This window comes from Leuresthes tenuis, unplaced genomic scaffold (genome assembly GCF_036924035.1).
Source record: "Leuresthes tenuis unplaced genomic scaffold, fLeuTen1.0.hap1 SCAF_20, whole genome shotgun sequence".
Taxonomy (NCBI): domain Eukaryota; kingdom Metazoa; phylum Chordata; class Actinopteri; order Atheriniformes; family Atherinopsidae; genus Leuresthes; species Leuresthes tenuis.
In genome coordinates, this window is record NW_027325374.1 from 21,901,827 (window position 1) to 21,920,148 (window position 18,322).

Consider the following 18,322-nt stretch of genomic DNA (forward strand, 5'->3'; position numbering starts at 1 on the left):
CGACAGCGGTGGCAATGTATGCACACTGATGATGCTGTTGCTGTTTCAGGAAAAATGCTAAATTGGCTTAAAATACTCAATTATCTTTGGCCTGAGGAAATTGATCTGGTCACACTTTCTCTACTCCATTGAAACTCTCTGAAAACCACATCCATTCCTTTTATAATGGCAGGTTACTTTACTATAAATATCACACGCATAAAAAGAAGCCTACTCAGGAGAAATACCAAAGTCTGATTTTTTGAGCTTCTCTTTAAAGACTAATATAAAGGATGCACTGTGTTCATAGTTTAGGAGTCACACTGATAATACCCTACAAGAAGCTGTCACTCATTATTTGGAAAGCTGAATCTATGTTTTTGCAGTTAGTTCCAGTTGGAATTCAATAAATGTCAAAGAATTCTCAAATTTGTAATGAAGTATAGCACTTGTTGAACTGTAATCTACCCAACTACTTTGGTTCAATGGAGTTTTACATGTCTTGATGAAAATAACAAAACATTATCAGATGATGACAATCGCAGATAAAGAGAACACAGGTAAACAAACAAAGTGAGTTTGTTATACAGTATTTGCTTATTTGTTTTTTTGGGGAAATATTCATAATATAATAATATAGCATAATATGGTGATACAATATGATATAATATAATGATATTATATGATATGATAAACAATGTATATCTGTAAATAACAAATGCATGTGAAGCTCATCAACTTGCAATTCATGGCAAAAATTAATCTGTGTAGAATCTGTTTTTAAGATTTTATTTGGCCTTCTGTTTTATTTAAATATAGGGATATACTAACATCTGATGCAACAAACAAATGAAATTTCTGAGGAACCTTAAGTAAAAAGTTCATGTGCTCATAAAGTTAGGTTATAGACCATCTCTGCAGGTTGAACTTCCTCAATCCACTGTTAAACATTTTGGTTACCAATGGAGGAAACAAAACTGTAACCCTTCTTAGGTGTGGCCAACAAACAAAAATGAATCCAAAAGCAAAATGTGTAAAAAGGCACATTTGTAATTGTTCTTGGCACTGTGCGACAGTTGGACGACATACCATCAAAGGCTTTTTCAACTGGTTGCATTTCCACTGCTGTTAGAATGGGAATGCTGAAATGATTGAGTGGCCAAGTCGATGGAAAGTAGTAGAGTCAAAATCACATTTGAACTCCTCTGTGGCATATAAGCTCAATATTCCTGAGCTTCACTGTCAGTCACTGTCACGCCTCTGGGGTTTGTTGAAGTGAACATTTCACCAATGTTTACATTCCTGTTTTTGTAAAGGCAGGTCCTTGGGTTGAACTTGTGCTTTACACAAATCACCATGTACTTAGATCATCTGCACCAATTACAGCACAGATGTCAAATAGGTTCCTTCATGTTCCCCCTCTAAAAGAGACACTAAAGCCCCTCCATGAACTGTGATGATTTGTCCAATAGATATTAGAACTGTGAAAAGGTTTCTGTGAGATGAAAATACCTATAAACTGCGAGGTCACAGAGGAACCAGGGTAACTTCTAAGCACCTGACAGCCTCTTACATCTTGTCCAATGGAAATTTAGTCTATTTAAAAGGAATATTCAGCCCAATTTCACTGAAGGACATGTAATAGCAACATTTGTCCACAGCACTAACCACTTTGTCAGAGACAAAGGCTCCATAATTGTGAGACCACAACCATCTTCAGCCGCCTATTGTTTTGTACTGTGTATCATTTTTGTGATATGACAGCTTACCGCAAACACATATTTTTAATATCTAAACTTGACTGTCACTTTTTTCAGACTTAAGCCTAATTGCACATTTGTCAATGTACAACACCAACCATATACTGTATGCTGAACAAGCAAAAACCTAACCAATCATCTCTGACAGTGAAGTAGACATTAAATTTATAGTTTTATATAATGCAAAACATAGGTATGTCACAGTTTGTAAAGGCAAACTAGCAATTTAACACTGTTGAGATTTTAGTCATTTTCCAATTCTTTAAGCCATGTAACTTCTACATTTTATGTCATGGACCAATGTAGCTAATGTATTACATATTCTGGAGTGGGACTGCATTTGATGTATAGTACTGATAAACACAAACAGGAAATATTTAGTCAAAGCACAAGCTGGTTGAGGATACTAAAAACATTTTTTTAAAGTTCATCTCTTTGCAATTCCCAGATATTTCACATTAGATCGTTTTCCTCAGTCCTGTTTAATTTGGCTCTTCTTTTTAAAGAATTGTCATTGAAATGTGTGAAAATCTGAAAAATCCAGAAATGTATAAAATTCTAAAGAAACTTAGTCTCACTCAAACACAGAGTGTGATTTATAGATTTCTGACAATCAGATATTAATTTTAGTTTCAGAGAGCCAAAGGCAGCAACAAAGCAGATCCATGTGAATGAAAGCTCATCAGTATGCTGCCCTCACTGCTCTCTGCAGGATTGATTTTAGCAGGGTAGAGTTGGCCTTTTGCTCCCTCTCCCTTCCTTCATGCTGAATAGCAATAAACGTTGTGATGTTTTCTTCTGCCGGTGATACTCTGTAGCAACCAGTTGTCACAGAAAGCTCACATTTAACTTACCGGTACGAAAAGGTACCATAATCTTGTAGAATAAAAAGGTGACCCACAAATTAATAAATAATTATTAGCACAAACTGACATCACTGTATGTGGTTCTTATTCTAGGTCTGCTTGTAAATTGTGTATCTATGAACCCATGAAGCAGCATCAGGATCCACAGATGAGCTTATGTTTCCCTTCTACTTTCAAGAAGAACATTGCCTGCTTAGATTAACAACCTTGATATAGCGAACCGCCTTGCTGACAATGCCTTTAACTTTAATGAGCCATTAAAACACTAACAGCTATGCTTTCTCCATCTCTCTGACTGATGTGAAGCTGCTGGTCAAATTTAGGCTGACACTGTTTTCAGGCAGCATTATATACTGTGTTTTACTGTGCTACAATATGTGCTAAGGAAATACAACAGCTGTTCTCATCGTTCTGATGCAGAGGAAATTTGGGTCATTACTTTGTATAGCTGGTAGCTCATGGAAATCATGGTGATCTCATCAAAATTGTATTATTTTGCATGAACTGTGTTGGACTAACTAATTGTTGACAAGTGTAAAATGTAAATCAGGAAATACAGTTAGTAATTAAATATACAAACATACAGTGCAAGATGGCGTTGCACTGTTTCTGTCCTTGTTTTGTTGCTTTGACTTTTATTTTACTCAACAAGGCTTTATGTATTGTGGTTCACCATAATCTACCACAACTACCACAAAATGTCAATCAGGCCAAAAGCTCATCTGCTATCAATCATTAATCATGATGCTGGGTTTAAGTTGCATGTAATAGAACACAAGTGTCATATTTCCTGTCTGTAGAAATTAGCTTGAAATCACTTGATTTTACAACACAATTAATATTCAGAACTGATGCATGGTTTTGATAAAAACTATCGCATCTTATAATCCACTGAGTCAGCTAATTTGAGGTAATTAGGCAGTCAGATGCAGGGCTGGGTAATTGGTCATGGCAAAAGGTTTCAGCTTGGATTTACATCCATGGGCTACAAGTTCACAGGGACAGAGTGTTATGCAATTGATAAGGGTGCAAACATAGAGTGTTGTGTTTTTTTACTCTCCTTTGATAGTTATCACAGGCTTAGGTCCAGTTAAGACTTAAAAAATAAAAAGTGTCTTGTTGCAATGTGACATTAAAATAGAAAACAAAGCAGTAATTTTTGTCCAAAAACAACAGGATTCAGACTCGGTCTGTGTCTTCTTTAAATTATATAAGAAATAATTTACTCTCATATATATGCCAATATTTAATATAATTCATGCAGTTTTAGTCAAATATTTTTTCCCAAGGAGCCAGACTTTCTGGCAATATTTATTCAGGTTATCTGAAGGGCTTTCAAAGTTTTTTCTTTGGCAAGACAGTTTGATAGACATGATTATTTTTGTACAAACAAGGTGACTGGTAACTGGCTACAGTAGGTGAACAGTGCCTGAAAGTGATGTTCTTAAATAGAAAAAAAACAATCACTAAAGACCCAACACAGGACCTGAAAGAAACAACTGGACCTTCAGTTGATCCATCTACTGTTCACTGAAGCCTAATCAGAAATGGTCTCTGTGGAAGGGTGGCTTTCAAAAAGCCATTATTAAAGGAAGGGAAACAGGGAAAAAGGCTGAGGTATGCCAAATGACACAAGAGCTGGACTACAAATCAGTGGCAACAGGCCTTAAGGAGGGATGAATCTTCTTCAGAGTGCAAACCTCAACATTATTGAAGCAGTATGGGATCATATTGACAGAGAATGAAACAAAAGGCAGCCAAGATTGAAAGAAGAGCTTTAGAATCTCCTTTAAGAAGCCTGGAGAACTATTCCTGAAGACTACTTAAAGAAATTACAAGAAACTTGGCTAAGAGGGTTCAGACTGAATTGAAGAATAAAGGTGCTCATACGAGATATTGACTTTCAAGCTTGGTAGAATTGTACAAACTCATAGACTGTATTTCCGTTTATGTTTGTACATGTTTCAATAAATCATTACAATTCATGAAAAATAATTGAAGGGTGACTTAATATCTTTGCACAGTACTGTACATCCAACTTCCAAGAATTACTGAAAAAAGTTGCAGTTCTTTCTGTCTGCACATATCATAAAACTCACTATTGATATCAACAAGGTACAATGAAGAGTAACAGTACAAGTATATTTACATGAAGTTATGCTAACAATTACATGATACAAGGTAATCAAATGTTAAAAACCTATACCCTGTCCTAGGATGTAAATCCGTATAAGAAATTCAAATATATGGACTAAAACCATATTTTAGTCCATATGTTTTACTATCCGATTAGTTAGTCCATTATTCTCGGAAAGTTGGATGAGGCCACTACATAACACAACACATAACACATGGGGACTGACATGAAGGGAGAGCATATGGGCCTTGCAATGATGTAGCGTGACATAAGTTGTGACACTCGCCGCTTCCAGGCTGATACCTCATTAAGCCCTCTCCACTCATCGAGAGTTCTTTATGGAAGAAATAACTCATTCTCAATGGGCAATAGGAGGAAGGCCATAACTCTGTTGGTGTACAGAGAACTGTGCAAACTGCACATTACAGAAACCAGAGAGTACAATTGTGTTATCATTGTGAAGTTCGCTTTGCCCAACCTACTGCGGGGTCAGTGCTCCTGCCTGATCCACTATAAAAAAACATGAAGTATCAAAACAGAAAGTGAGGGCTTATTAGGTATGATGTTGAAGTTGACAGTCAAAGGCTAAAAGCATTGGCACATTGGCAACTTTTTATCAACTTAATTGCTTAAACTGTCTAGTGGGATGACGTCATCACCGCATGCCGCTGCAGCACAGCTTATTTACTTCATGCTCTGTGACGGTCAGCTATCTTCACACTACTCTGGCTCAAACGGTAAACGGTAAGGACGTCCATCAGTACGAAAGTCGTCGTCCACGTCGTCAAAATCTGATAAATATTCTGCCATTTTGCACAAAAGTAGCAGTAGCAAACTGCTCTAAAGGTAGCCGACCGTCAAAAAAGCTGTGTTGCAGGCGGTGTCAATGACGTCATCCCACAAGACGCATGTGTAGAAAGCCCCCAATAAGAACCAATTGCCCCCAATAACAACAACATGGCAGCTCTGAACTAACAGTGAAATAGTACGCGTTCATTCAATCATTCGTCTTAAAGTATTAAAGTATACTGAAATAAAAACAGAAAGTACCTTATTTAGAGGCTGTATTGTCGATGCCTGTTCACTCCCGTTATCTCGAGTGATATAACAACTCTGACGGACACCGACTTTAACCAAACTGCTATTGGTGAGTAGATTAACGTATTTTATGCCAGAAATAAGGTCCAGGTTTTAAAAAAATGAACTTACCCTTTAAGAACTTTTTTTTTTTTTTAGAAAAGTCCAACTGAAAAAAATTCTAATTCTCTCAGCTCTACACTTTTGGACAGAATTGAGTAAACTGTGGCTCTACTGCTAAGAGAAAAGTATTTTAGTCCCTGTCACCACACTGGAGTGTGATTTTAAAGACTTGTTGATTGAATCACAGCTTGAAAACAGAAATAAAGCACATAACGATGCACATGTTAACTAAATATGGGTTACAATGTGCCATTCCGACATCCCACTATTCCGACATGGGCCTCAAATTGTCGGAATGGCGACACTTAATTTTCTAACAAACCTCTAGTCATTCCGACACTTTTTTCCTCCTATGGTCGGAACTCGACAACCTCGCAAACCAACTATAATAAATTGTTATCAAAATTGCCTTAAATTTCAAATATCAACAAACAGGTATGAATAAGGTGACCAGACGTCCCCGTTTTGAGTGACCTGTCCCCGGTGAAAGTTGTCCCAGAAAATGCCCCCAAAAATGTAACGCATCGCCAGAGAAGACGTCGTATGACGTACAGACGCAGCAGCGTCAACAACAAAGATCAGAGGCGACAAAAAGGAAAGAAAAGGAGTCAGCGGCCGCGATAAATTGTATGTTGTGTGTTAACTTATTTATTTTTTGTGAACTGGCAGTAGACTTGGCTGTGAGTGTAAGTATTATAACGACCCAGAGTAAAGTTAAAAGCACGCAGTTGGCTGTTTCCTCCTCTCCCTGTCAATCACTGGACTGCAGGTCATGTCACTCAGGTGTGGGCTGGTGGTTGGTGGAGCAGAGTGGGCGTGGGCCAGTCTGTTTGCAGGTTTGGCGCTCTCCTGGGTTTTGGTTGCAGAGCAGTGCTGACAGTCGCATGTGTTTTCTGGTCCAGCAATGACTGTGTTGTAAGCTGTATGTTGTACAGTAAAATAAAAGAGCAGTTCGACAACGTCTTGTCTACAAAGTCTCCGCAAGTCGTTACAGTATGATTGTTTATCTGAATTGAAGACCTAGCGTAATGTTATAAAAGTCAGTGAACGTTAACATTATGACACTGTTTTCATATTTGTCATTCGTGAAGCTGTAACGTTAACATTTGCATGAGATTACCAGGTGATGACACGTTTTTCTCATGTTCTCCTCTGCTCTTTTTCTACCCAAAAAATCCATCTTAATTTATGATATTTTTGTCTTCCTCAGTGGATGGACGGTATGTGATGTCACCCATTCGTTTGATTGCAGCCTTTTGTGTAATAAAAGCTGGATGAAATAGATGAAAAAGTACTTGTCCCAGTTTTTTTTTTTATTTCATAATAATAATATTTAATGATTTTACACCGGCGCATTAAAAATGTCCCCGATTTTCATTTCAGAAATCTGGTCACCTAAGGTATTAATGTAAATCGGGCGAGTCTGAAACATGTTAGATTAAGGAGAAATAACAGTGTCAGTGACCTGTCACTCCAGCTGGATCGGAGCTCTCCACAGAGCCCATGCGTCTTTTGCACGCTGGCATCATATGCAGAAGTAATAATTGCAATTACAGACATCAGTGAAAGCTCATCTGTGTCGGACATCCCGGTGCTGCAAATAAAACCAGTGTCATGTATTAGGCTACCCAAAACATCCATCCATTTTCTATATCCTCTTAATCCTTTGGTCAGAGAGAACCCACGCATACACGGGGAAAACATGCAAACTCCACACAGAAAGGCCCCAGCCAGGAGTTGAACCAGGAACCCTCTTGCTGTGAGGCGACGCTGTGATTATTATTTTTTTTAATAGTTTTAAATCAATAAGTGAACAGTGTTTGTCTATGTTTGTCGCTCCTTTTTGTGTAATAATCTATTTGAATATCATTAATTTGCTATTGGAGTATGTTTTGAAAATTACCATGGACTCATGACATTGTCAGGATCTGACGGTATCCGACACACCTACATGACAGCTATTACACGCACACACCAGATTTATAGTGAATAGTGACAACACAACCCTTATGGATGGATCCTGAGTGCCATCATCTTTTACTTTTATTTTCAAAATTCGAAAAAGCCCACATCCACCTGATCCTCCCCTCTGACTGTAGATTTGACCTTTAAATTATCATTCAGTATCAATTTAATATCGTTCAGACATCACAAGCTTTGAAGAATAACAGGCAGAGAGGGTGGGGGTGGGGGCTTTAATTACGTTTTTAAAGACTGTATCATATGTCCACATGTTTTAAGACATGTGTACAGATGTGAACAGAAATAAGGGCCTGTTATCTCATGAGTAATGCACATTTCCTTAAATGGAAAGCTTTGTCAGAATGGTGGGATGTCGGAATGGTGGGAAGTCGGAATGGTGGGATGTCGGAATGGTGGGAAGTCGGAATGGTGGGATGTCGGAATGGGTGTTGCCACCCCTAAATATGACATGCTCAGTAACCTTAAAACATGGCAGTAGGATTTAACATTACTGTATACTCTAGTGTAATATTGCAACTTTTAGTAATGACTTCAGTTTGCAATTATTTGCTAATTGAAGTCATATTAATTATCATAGAATAATACATATTTTTGAAAGTCTGATCTTTTTTTTTTATCTACACAGCTGCAAGACGAAATTAAATGTCAAATGTCTGAATCTGGTTGAATTACATGTATTGCAGAACCAGATATGTCATGTGTTTAAGGCATTGCAAAATTCACATTGTGGTGGAAACGTTCAACATGTTTTCATGACACTGGGAAAAAAAAAAGAATTATTGTGCAACATATGTGGCATACAACCAAAACCAGATTATTACAATATATCTTTGTCCAACTGAAATCATATAAAAATTTAGTTTCTCAAAGCCAGACTAATGCATACAAATAATATGATTTGGGATGGAATCATGTGCAGAAGGCGTAGGCTCTAGTTGAGCATATTAAGCCAACCTATAAACACATGTATATTAATATTCAAGCCAAGCCATCTATTTTTCAATAAGTCCTTAAACTATATTGAGTCGGATAGAGCTGTTAGTCGGTTCTCTTGTGTGACAGTTCATTGTGTAGCCCCACCTTCCAACCTCCATATATCCAAATTTCAAACCTTAGGAGCAATTTTATTTTTGTAACAGTTTCATGTGAAGTAGAAAGTAAGCAAGTAACAATTTGAAAATATTTTTTACAATTTTTGATTGAGTTTAACCTAATGCAAAACATAGGCATACCACGAATTTGGAGCTTAAAAGTACGACCATGATTGTAAACTGACACATTTTTCACTGTGCACCAGTGTAACGACTGTACATTGTTAAGTGACACTGGTGGAAATACAGTCAGAAACTTTTGACTATGACCCAAGATGCCCCAGTGCTTAGCCCAAGGCCAGACTATTTTGTGCCTAAAGCAGCATGTTGGCATATTGTACTGCGCCTTCCAGAGTTTCTCATTCTGGCCTCACACACACCATTACTCTCTGTATTGTCCTCTATGTCCCTGCCTCATTACTCCTCATCTATTTTTAAAAGGGAATATGCTTTTTTACAATTAGTCTGTTTAGAGAACAATCTGTCACACTCATTACAGTGAACTTTCTCTCCCTGACGATTTTCCTCCTTTCTTTCTCTATTTGTCGCTGTCTTCTGTCTCTGTCTGCTCTGTTTTTGTAATTAATCTGCCACTTCAACATATGGAGGGTGGAGGACGGTAGGGGGCATTTTGCATATACATTTGGATTAAATGACAAAAGACAGTTGGCCGAAATACTGACACACTCTGAGATGGTGTCAGACTCCGAAATGAGCAAGGGTGAAAGAGACCAGAGCACAGGGGGACCTAATCTGTCCTTTTTTATGACTTAAACAATCAAGCAGGAGTTTGGAGCAATCCAAACACCCGATGCTAATGACAGCAAGAGAAAACACTTCCTCTCAGATACAATGAGCAGAATTAGGCTCCATCTCAGATGAGTCTGTGGAGGACCACTGTTTACCAAGGCAGCCATTTCTCCTCTAATTGTCTGATCTGATTTCAACCTGAAATGAATTACAGTCTGCAGCCTCCGAGGACTGCTCCCATTGCTTCCTTCACCCTTTTCTTTTTTTTCTCTTACTATGTCTTTCTGCAAACAGAGACATTAATTCCAACTTGGTTTTCCTCGCTTCTTCAGAAAGACATAGAACAGGCACAGCAGTGAACTTTTTAGGCTCTTTAAATCTACCCAATGAACTTTGCAGCCCTTTCCCACGCCAACCTGGATAGAGGTGCACACCATGGGGGAGTGTGTGTGGATGTGGAAGAGGTGCCTCCACGGGAATAGCAAATGCATACACACATATCTACAGAGAATATCTACACAAGCAAGGAAAGAATCAAATGGATGCCTGTTTCACTTCATTACGTCTCTGCATCACTTTGCCTCAAATGGTTCTTCATTCTCACAACGAATGCTTCTAATTGATCATAAAATCTTAATTAGGTGAATGTGCCTCAGTCCATCCAGGCCTGTGAGAGACTGTTTCTCGATCACTTATTTATTACGGTCTTAATTGCAATTTCACAGTGAGTGCTCATGACATTTAGAGACCTTGTAGCAGTGGACGGAGCTGATTGAAGAAGTTGAAAAGATTCCATGAGCCAATGATGACACATACACACCACAACCCTGTTCCCAAAAATTCTGTATGCTTTGCTGTAGACATATTGTCAGACAAATTATGTTTCTACCAACATGTGAAAATAATTGATACAGTATACAATAAATATAAACAACTGTAGAAAATGTGAGAAGCATATTTGATGTTGCAACACCTCTTGGGGAATGGTCACAATGTCTCCTAACCCTCAAAAGCCTATGCTTCTGGCCATGGTTAAAATAGCTACTGTTCTAAAATTGCTCTAGGTCTTCAAGGGTGAAAAAACATCATGATCACAAAACACAATGTTCCTCACATTGTATTGCTATGGACAAAAGCCTTCTATGTTCTCCCAAAGAAAGTGAGTACCAATTATCTTATAAGTTCTAGCGTACCAGCACTTGGTCAGGATCCTCTTGGCTCCACATTTAAAGCACCCTTTACCATTTTACATTTACTCATTTGAAGTGACTGCAAACATCACTGCATAGCATTATTGAAATGACAGTTATTTTCCCTTAACCAAACCAAATAATTCTGGTGCCAAAACCTAAATGTGGAAACAAATCACACATGGCTCTCTTAAAAGACTAGAGCCATGGTCTCACTCTGATCCCAGTGTGTCAGTCACTGCTTTTGTGAAAGCTCCAGGCTTTTGGGAGATGAGCACAAGGTGTTCTTAGTGTTGATATGCTGACACGGGTGTGTTTATATCAGACATTGACCCTGCATCATTCAGGAGTATTCACTTTTGAAGGAATGATGACTTGCTTAAGGAAGTCGAAAGGGTGTGGTGTAAAGACAGTCTTTTGAATCATGAGACCCGAGACTTTTCACTTTTCAACTGTTGTTTACTTTTGCTGTCATTTACTGTTGCAAAAGATTGTGTTAAGATGTTAATCCAACATGTAAGATGATGTGGAAATAAACAAATTCACTATGTTAACCTGACACATTCAAAACTGAGGCTAAGGGATTCCCTCCATGTTAATTTGAAACACAGAGGGGTATAATATTTGTACTGTTATTGAAGAGTTTGCAGAAACTTCCCACAAAGTCAGTCAGTTTCAATGCAAAATTTAATTTTTTTCTAACTTAATGTTTATTCTGTCAGAAAAACATTTGTGGATGCCTTTAGGGATTGTCCTATTTAAAAGATGTTTCATCTGACACTACACACAATCACTATAGTTGATATTTGTTTAAACATAGGCATCTAAAAATCCTTTGTAAAGTTTAATTCATTAACTTTTTCTGTAGCATAAGCTGCCACAAAGCACTAAAATGATCAAATATTCTATGAAGGCACCTTGACAGTGAGCTCCTTCTTCTGTATTTGGTGCTTGGATGAACTGCAGGAAAGCAGCTGCCTCACTTGCAGATAAGAGCAACATCGACTGCTTCTGATAACTACAATGATGCACAACCCACCTTCTCTCGTTTAATAACAGCTAAGTAAAACAGGTTACCCAGAGACCCAGGATTATGTAACAAGACAGAATAAACATAGGAAGAGCTGACAGCTCATATCAAGATATCCACGGGCTTTACTTAAATGAAGTTGATGTTTAGATGAGCCCTTTCTGTCATTAATTGTTGTTCTCAGCTGGTTAGGAGGTACATAAATCAGAACACTCTAATGCCAGCTAAATGAACTCCTTCATTGTTTAGCTCTCTGTAGTTTCTGTGGTTGCCATGGTTACACAATGGTTGAAAAAACATTTCACAAGAGAGGAAGCCACCCTGTCTTCTTGTGCTCCTAAGTAAAATATGTCTGAAACAATCTTTTTTTAAACATCTCAGAGATCTTGAATCTGCTGATTGGTAAGGTGACACTGGAAAAAACACTGTCAGGAGATCTAGTACTTACATTACATGTTTACTGTCAGTGTGCCTCACTGTATAAATTTGATAATATCAGCAGTACAGTTATACATTTATTTAATAGAGGTACTGTTGCTCTTAAACAAGCTTCAATGTGCTGCTTTGGCATTAACACAAGCATGAAAACCTGTAGCATTTATAATGGCCCACATTTTCCTGATGTTTACTGCTGTATAAACAGCATTATAATCACACAAAAACTCAACCACTCTCACAAATGCAAAGGTTCAAAACCATACAAAGGTGGCAATAGCTTTCAAAAATGGGATTATGGGAGGATTTGGAGGGTGATCTCTCACTATTCCTTGCTTTGGCTCCAAAAACGTTCAGCTGCTTCTCTTTTCTTTCTAGAAGAAGGGGGAAAATGCAGATTCTGAGAGGGTGAGAGACACAGACCATGAATTTATGGACAAGTAGACAAGTGCACAAACACAGCCGCATCCAATTACCCATGCAAACACAAATCATCACTCACTCACACGTTCATATTCTCTGGGTTTTATCGCTCTTTTTCACCAGTTTGGTCCCTGTTGGCCTTGCTCTTACATAAATAGCTGATGATGCTGCATGTTAACTCTAGAGAGGCCAGTATTTTTAAGGTCTAAACAAGGATCAACATGCTGGCAGCACAGGCACGATGGATATAAACAATATTTCCTTAAGTAGATTTGAAAATCTAGTCTGTTAAGTGCAGATGGTGGGTGTGGGAACAGTCAGGGATATCTGTTAATCTCAGTGATTTTCATAAATAAACTGTAAAAATATTTTTGATTGAACTGTCCATAAACATTTTACAGCCAACATGTAAAATAAGCAGATAGAAATGAAGGGCTATATAAATCAAGGGATTATTGTATTGTATTTCAGTCTTTCCTCAATGGCTCTTTTTGGCATCAACATTTTTTTTAGACATCTTTTGTCTAAACCCACATTCAACAGAGGTAAATATATTTTTCCCTATATTTTCATTGTACACAGAATAGAATATCACATTTAAAAATTAAGATGATTATTCCGTAGTCTTCTGTAAGGCCATGTTCATGTGATATGATTGGATGTGCAACTAATGAATAGTAAAATGTTTAAGTCATAACAACTGTCTAACCGTGCATTTTATCACATATAGACCAAACCATCTTCCTTAATATATGTTTGACTTTTAACGCTAACTGTTCTTGAATCAGAACTTAGTAGAAAGGGAACAGAAAGGAATTGACAATGGGAGAGGAATAAGGAAAGTTGTGCTGAACAAGCCTCAAACTAATGACTTTGTGTATGACAGTTTGTGAAGCTAGCCCCATCTTCATTATTATGTTTGTGGTCAAATAAACACTGGCAAAATGTAGAAGCTGGATGTTGAAGGAAAATATATAGAGATGTTGAACAATGTGCTGATTAATCAAAACTTAATATGTTGGGAAGCGAACGGAGTATGAAAAACATTTCTAAAATATTTTAACCTCTTTTGTGAGATTGCAAAACTAAGAGCGGTGAATCAAACTAGCCATTACATATTCTGTCCTGAGATTGCGTTAAAATTCAGTAAATATATAATGACGGTATGATAATTATCGTTTAATATCTAATGTTAATGACTAATTCATGATAGATCTCTTCAGTATTCTCACTAGTGTTTCCAGAGGTGGTAGCAGTATCTGTGCTCATCTTCCACTCTCAATCTAGATTAATTCTTCTCAGGGGTTTTAAAGTTTTATTACTAAATGTTTTTATGACTGCTTTCATTATTAATATAAATTCCATTTGTCACTGTATTGTTGGATTTGTGACATATTTATGTTTTTGAGTCTCTATTAAAGAATAGATCTTGATATAAATATGAATAACTATTAAATTAACTTTTCAACATGATGAATTTGATTTATTGGGCAGCTTTAGAAGTCACCAGAGCATAATTATATATATATATATATATATATATATATATATATATATATATATATGGCATGCCGTTCAGGAAATTAATCTTTGAATATATGGAATGAAACTCTGAATATATTGAATGAACCTTGAATATATGGAATGAACCTCGAATATATGGAATGAAACTCTGAATATATGGAATGAAACTCTGAATATATTGAATGAACCTTGAATATATGGAATGAAACTCTGAATATATTGAATGAAACTCTGAATATATTGAATGAAACTCTGAATATATTGAATGAACCTTGAATATATGGAATGAACCTTGAATATATTGAATGAAGCTCTGAATGTATGGAATGAAACTCTGAATATATTGAATGAACCTTGAATATATGGAATGAAACTCTGAATATATTGAATGAAACTCTGAATATATTGAATGAAACTCTGAATATATTGAATGAACCTTGAATATATGGAATGAAACTCTGAATATATGGAATGAACCTTGAATATATGGAATGAAACTCTGAATATATTGAATGAAACTCTGAATATATTGAATGAAACTCTGAATATATTGAATGAAACTCTGAATATATTGAATGAACCTTGAATATATGGAATGAACCTTGAATATATTGAATGAAGCTCTGAATGTATGGAATGAAACTCTGAATATATTGAATGAACCTTGAATATATGGAATGAAACTCTGAATATATTGAATGAAACTCTGAATATATTGAATGAACCTTGAATATATGGAATGAAATGAAGGCTTTAAAGGCATGTAGAAGAAGAGTACTGTTCAGAGGGTGACAGAGAAGAAGAAAGTGAAGGAATTAGTAGTTGTGGAAATTGTTCTATAGGAAGTTTGAGGATATACGTTTAAGAAATGGAGGCTCGTACTCTTTACTTTATACAAGAAGCAATGGTGTATGAATCAACCTCGTCAGAGAGGTGAAAACACGAAGATGTGAACTAGGTAAAGGTAGAAAACAAGATGAAACACTGGTGTGTTTTTTTCCCAAGATGAAACTGGCTGATAAAGAATAAAGATCTTCAGAGTGACTTTGAAGTTGCTTGTTTTCTCTGAGACGGGTGTTGCTAGCTTGTTGGGGACGGCGTTTGTGTTGACCAATAGACATCGGTAATTGTTACAAATTATTCCTTAATGTTAAAGTCAAAATGGGTGTTTTTGGAGTATGACTATTACAAAAGCATAACAGGATAACTCAGTCTCTCTTTTGCTTGAACTTTGAATTTCTTTTCAAAACAGTCTCTTGTGAATACCTGCTCCACTCTTCAAGAGACAGTTTATAAAATATTGTTGTCATGTTCCATGGTTACTTTTTGTTTTTGCACATTGTCTTGTCACTTCCGGTTTTATTTTGTATACTAACTTCCCCTCTTGTTTCAAATAACTTGCCCTTCCTTCCGTGTCACGTGCCTGAGTCTCTCCCTTGATTATCCCAAGTGTTTCCACCTGAATTCCCTGCATCCTCATGTGTATATAGTCTGCGTCTTCCCCTGTCTCGTTACCAGTGTGTTGTACGTTATAGTCTGCATTACTAGCCTCCGAAACCCGTATTAGATCCTTGTGTTCTAGTTTCCAACCTCGTGAATTTTCCGATTTTTGAATCTTGTATTCAGTCCTGAAGTCAAGCGTTACTCCTTCGGTGTTTTGCTTTGTTAATGTTTTTCAGTATCTCTAGTTACCTTGGATGAATTTCCATAGCCTGATTTTGGTTTCCTCCTTTCAGAGAGTTTATTTTGTAATCGTTTTTGTATTACCTCCATTTAGAGAGAGTTATTTTTATTATAGAATTAAAGTTTACAATTCTAGTTCCTCCTTTTGATGGAGAGTTTTCTTTGTTGCCTCTTTAGAAGAGAGCGTCAATTTACGTATTCAATTTTATAAGATTTTTCGTTTTCCTCCCTGAGTGGAGTTCATGTTATTTTTGATAAAGTTTTATACAGACATCTGTCTCTACTTTAATTATAGAGTTCAGTGTAATAGAGTGTTTCATAGTGTTTGTTTCACTGAACGGAGATGTTTATGTTAAGATGTTTATTTATGATAAACTATCTTACTTTGAAACTTATCCTGCAAGTGTGTCCTGTGTCCTGCCAGTTTCTGACAATTGTAAACTCTATGTTTTATTTCTATTGATACTATTTCCCCACAAAGCTTCACTATGTGCAGATCATACGACACCCTCCATCATTATTGAATAAGATGTCAGTAAAAAAAAAAAAAAAAAAAATGGCAAGGTTGACATGTCTCACAAGGACACTAAAATTTAGTTAATCAAACCTGCAAGCAATTAAATTCCTACTTACTCTGCATTGTGATTAAGGATTTGTCTTTTTATTCACAAGAGGACAATACAACATGTCTTGCACGGTTCAAAATCCTTCATAACAATGATGCACACAGATGAACCCAAAGATGGAGCTACCCTTCAGAAGACAGTTTATTTTCTTTTTTTGTCTCCAGTTATTCTTGTTGGGTGTCATATTTTTTGTAAAAAGCCTTTCTTAGCAGGTGTGCCAATCTGGTCTGCTCAAGTGCTTTACAACATATTATATAACTATCCTATTGCTGTAACTATCTCATCTGTAGAAGGACGTGGCCGCAGAGTTATAATCAGGGCGTCAATGCAATGATGCGTCAGACGCATGTGTTTTGAGACGTGGAGGTTGAATTAATGATCTGTGTAATCACTATGGCTCACAACATATGAGCAACTCGGTAGTCCTGTTGATCAATAGAGATATTACCAAAAATACTTCCAATGTACATTAGCCAGACAGCTTTACTCCAGGGGAAGCCAATGATGTGCACCTATCTTCCTCATTTCCTGGGCCCCGCTGTCACACTGCGTGATTCCATCATTTGATTTTGACCTCAAAATGAGAAACAGTGTTGAGCAAATACTGAGATATTGGTTTTCACAGTCAAAGCAGAACCATTTTGAGATAACTTGTGTCCTGTCACTCTGTTCACTGCCACTAATGTAAGAGAAGTACTCATGAGAGATTTGCAATAAAAAACATCTTGATAGAAAGACAAGATCCAGACAAGGCTGAAAAGGAATGTGCAGCTAATACCTGACAAGTAGAGGGTAAGACACATGTTGATGCACTCACAATCTATCAAACTTTATTCTGATATTGATGACAGAATAAAACAGGTTTATCAGTCCCGATGAGGACACAGGCCAATGAAAATTGTCAGAGGTTAATAGAATATCGTTATGTACATTTGCACTGGACTATTTCCATTCCAATAATTTCATACCCAATTCTCTACTGTCCTAAGAATGGATGGATGAGAACTTTACTGCAGCATGTCATGTTTTCTTTTTCTTTTGTCATGTATTATGTTTGAAATTTATGTCTCTCCTGCCCTGCCATCAGTTCCACTTCCTTCACCTGTGTTCACTGTCATCAGCTTCACTCACTCACTAATCACCTTCCTCTATATTTAGTCTCCTAGTTGGTTCATGTTCATTGTCAGATCCTCACCGTCATTCATAGTCAAGTTGCTATCGTCACTAATGTAACAATCTCAAGTGTGGAATTTAATACAAACTTAAGACTTTGGAAATCTCCCACATTCCTGTGTGGAGATGTTCGTTTGTAAGGACCAGAGATCCTCTAATTTACAACAACCTTTACCCTATGAAAGGACTTTGGGGAAATTTCTCAGACCACAGATTTTCCACAGATCTGTGCCATAAACTTAGAGGGATGGGAGGAGGGGGTGCATGGAAGAAGGGACCTGGAGCCGGTCTGACGGATGGTCAGACATCCAGACACAATATTTAACCATTTTATTGCTCAGTTTACTGAAATATGCATATCAAAGTACTGCAAAATACATAATACAACAGGCAAACTAAGTCTAAAAGATTGTTCCAGGCCTGCGTGATCAGTTTCCATCAAGATTTTCTTAATAAAATTTGCTCTGTATTC

General features: G+C 37.0%; 1 protein-coding gene across 1 annotated transcript in view; it reads right to left on the bottom strand.

The window, feature by feature from the left end:
* The window catches only part of ca10a (carbonic anhydrase Xa), a 352,613-nt gene that overhangs the window by 92,402 nt on the left and 241,889 nt on the right, over positions 1-18,322 (bottom strand). The window lies entirely within an intron of this gene.